This window comes from Seriola aureovittata, chromosome 21 (assembly GCF_021018895.1).
Source record: "Seriola aureovittata isolate HTS-2021-v1 ecotype China chromosome 21, ASM2101889v1, whole genome shotgun sequence".
Taxonomy (NCBI): domain Eukaryota; kingdom Metazoa; phylum Chordata; class Actinopteri; order Carangiformes; family Carangidae; genus Seriola; species Seriola aureovittata.
This window is the reverse complement of record NC_079384.1, coordinates 21,191,836-21,195,927: the sequence shown is the minus strand read 5'-3', so window position 1 is coordinate 21,195,927 and position 4,092 is coordinate 21,191,836.

Sequence of the window (4,092 nt, the reverse complement as noted above, 5' to 3'; positions counted from 1 at the left end):
GATTTCCTCAAAGATTCCAGGCGTTATCAACATGTGTAAATCACATGAAAGCGATAAATCTCAGCGCGTCCACCAGCCTCTGTAGCATCATCACCGTGCTCCTGCGTTACTTCACAGCCCTCTGTCACCCTCTGCTGTAACAATCACTCAAACCCACAGCAGCACTTGCATTTTCCAGTGGGTGTGTGTATTTGCATGCTCATAGAGTGGGCGTTCAGCGTATGCTCCGCATCTCCTGAGATTCTAATTAGCAGTTGAGTGAGAGGAATAACCAGAGCGATAATGAAGCGACAACCCTCCGAATGCCCACCATCTAAATCCTGCAAGTGGTGTAATGTCTCGGTGTTTTATTGCCGACACATATGCTGCTAGCACTTCTCCTGCTTTGTAAGCCATGAGCAGTTTAATTACCTGCAATTAAGATCCAGTTCGTTAGATGGAGGAGGAGGAGGAAGAGGAGGAGGAAGAGAATGGCAAGCAAAGAGGAAGAGAGGAGTGTGGAGAAGGAGACTCACCAGCTGCTGATGGTTCTGCAGTTGTGCTCTTATGGCTTAGATATGCATGTGTTTGTTTAGTTCATAAATCAGTTACATCTTTTCTTAGTCTCCAAGTATTAGTCTTCATATTTCCATTTCTTGCCTCTCTGCATGTACATACAAGAACGTGATTAGGTTTGCATTGCAAAGCCATGTGTTTGCATGTCTGTAAACACGGGATTGAGTTTGTTGAGTGAGGAGGAGGAGCAAGAGAAGGTGTGAATGTGTATACATGTATATGTGTGTGTGTGTGTGTGTGTGTGTGTGTGCATGTGTTCGCCGTGCTAGTATCACCCCGGTCTGTGCTGCAGTGACAGTGATGTATGGGTAATTTAAAAAGTCGTTCTTTTCCACAGAGCGGTCTGCAGTCAGGCCAGCCAACCGCAGCCCATTCGCCTACAGCGCTGAGAAAACTCATCTACATCCACTCCAACACACACACACACCACACACACACACACACACACACACACACACACACACACACACACACAGAAAAAGGTAGCGTAGCACACACATTACAGTGTATAAGCAAACACAAAACTCTCACATTTCTTATACAAACACTTTTAATTAACTTGAATTTGATGTCAAATTTTTTTAAATTCTCATTTGTTTTCAGGAATGCTAATACTGCTTTGTGATTGTGTGTTGTTGTCATGTGACCTTGTTGCGTCCAACATGCACAGCAAGTGCCAGAGGTCAGCAGCATTGTCCTGGAAACCACTTTGCTTGTTTGCGCTGCTCTTCGGCCTCTGGCACTTCATCCCATTACCGAGGAAGAGGAAGAGGAGGTGTGCGTGTGTGTGTGTGTGTGTGTGTGTGTGTGTGTAGATGGCGCCATATGATTCTAAGAGACTGGCTACAAGCCGAGACATACAGACCAGACTGCCTCTCTTTCATACACACACAGATAACCCATTCACCTGTTGCACTGTCACCGACCTCCTCCTCGTCATTCACACTGTTTTTTTTGTGACTTGAAACCTCAACATTTGGAAAGTTGCAAAAAGTCATAGCAGTCACACATTGTCACACATTAATCAAAATATAAGAGAGCATATTTGTTTGGAGCTATTATGTTGTTTGATCAATTAACCTCTTGTATTATGTTGAACTGATTAGAATTTGGTGGCCAAAAGTCAAAGGTCAAAGTCACCATGACCTCACAAAACACAGTTTTGGCCTTGTGAACGTGACTTCTCAGTCACACCTTCAGGGAATTTCTTCAAATTTGGCACTAACATTCCCTTGGAGCCAAGGGTGAACCGATTAGAATTTGGCAGTTAAAGGTTAAAGGTCAAAGGTCACTGTGACCTCAAAAAACCCGCTTTGGCCATAACTTCATTCATCAAATTCATACACTAATTGTGACACAATTTAAGTCAAATGTCCAGAAGAATAAAATGAAAAGTGATTAAATTTTACATCAAAAAGGTCAAAGGTCAACTTAACTGTGACATCATAATGTTCTGAAAAAACACTTCTGGCCACTATTCAATGCTGAAACTCAGGAAGGAGAGACTGTGACCATGTTTACATCTTGGCTGGTTGGTGCAGGAAACAGCTGTGAGGAGGTGATTCTAGTTAAGGATGAACTCTACGTTCTTATTGTTCCTCTCTGTAATTAATAGCACCATCAGGTTTATATATGGTTTTATGGGTCATGATGGAATGTGGATGTGCGATTTTTGTGAATAAAGTCCAAATCAAACAATTCAAAACTTGAGACTAGAGAAAGTGACTCAGTTCTTCAGTTGAAAACAAAGGGATGAGATGGGTACTTCCGCACAGATGTGTGCCGGCCCCCAGGGAAATAAAACTACCGGGGTCACTCCGCACATTGCTCTTTGGTTTGTGATGAGTTCTAGTCTTTGAAATAGCAAATGAATTACAACTGATGTTGAGATAAATACCAAATGCAAAATATTCCAAGAGTTTTCATAACAATTTTAAAATGGTTTGTTCTATTTTAACAAAAAGAACATTTTCACATATTTGGATAACATGATTTCAGTACAGATTCATTTAGATTGCTACATACACAAAAGAATGTGGACACCTGTGTCCACACTTATGGTCTGCGGATGTTGTTCTGGTCCCTTAGCACCAGTGAAAGGAAATCTTTGCAGATTTGCAGCTTTGTGCCAGTTTGGAGGCCTTTTATTGTTTCAGCCTGACAATGACTGACTACCAGTGTCAGTGTTGGACCTCACCAGGGATCTTGTGGCTGAAAGGCAACAAATCCCAGCAGCCAGATGCCAACATCTGGTAGACAGCCTGTAACCAGAAGAGTGGAGGCTGTTCGAGAAGCAGATTAATGCGTGTGGTTTTTGATTCACATGCTGATCTATCATATATGGCCTGAATGTTCATATGTCCTCATTCTTTGCTCAGATGTCCACACAATGTTCTATGTAGTTTTCTTGACCTTGGTGCCTGATACCTGGAGTGGGTATTCTGTAGTAATTGTACAGAACCTCTAAGTAAGACATAAAAGGGCATTAAGCCAAATTAATATGGTAGATCAAAATATTATAATTTAATTGAATTTAAGACAGTGGCAAAGAGAAGTAGTTTGTAGCTTGAATGTAAAGGCACTTAGAGATGGAGCAGACCTCCAGGTTTCTTGGAGTTTGTTCCAAATAAGAACTGAAAGGTGATTCTCCATGTTTACTTTTTGAGTTTCATCAGGTGGATGGTTTGCATTGCTCCTTATATAACTAGCCACTAATATTCATCACCGCAGCAGCCTCACAGTTCCTCACAGTTGTGCCTCAAAGGTAGGAACTATTTGCAGCCCTGGAACTACAGCCCAAAACTGGAAAAGCTCCTGCAGGAAGAAAAATCCTGTTTTTGAATTCTTGCAGATACAGTTTTGACTGTCTCTCTCACTCTCTCTCTCTCTCTCTCTCTCTCTCTCTCTCTTTCTGTGACTATCTTTGTGTCCTTGTGCCTCTCCACCAGTAGCAGTGGAGTGGACGAACAGACAGCAGAGCTTCCCTCCTGTTGGGTCTGTGATGGATGAGGGCTGCGTGTGATCACTCCACGATGACACTCATCTAATCCTCTCCTCTCGTCTACTCTCCCACACTACTCCCCTCCGTTTCCCCTCTCCTCTCATGGTTCATCCTCCATTCCTATCTCCTTTCTTTCCTTGTCTTATCCTTTGTCATTCTTTTCCTCTTTTCCCAGCTCCCCTTCATCCCCCCTCTTCTACCATCTCTCTCTCCTTACCTCTTATCTGAGTTCTCCTCTTCATTCTCTACTCTTTCTTTTCCCTTTCCCCTTCACCTCAGCTTTTCTCTCTTTTTCCATCCTCTCCTTCCTTTATACTCCTTACAGCTTCTCCCCATTTCTTCTTGACATTTTTCTGTCTTTACATCCAAATCCTCCATCTCCTTCTCCCTCTCTCTCCTCCTCTCCTCTCCTGTCCAGAGGAGGGATGTGGGTTAATCTGGGGGTTAATGCTTTGTGCTCTGTGGTGTCAGCGTTACTGCAGTGACAGATCCTGACAATGGTGTTCATGGGAATTGCAGTATGTTTATGCTAATCT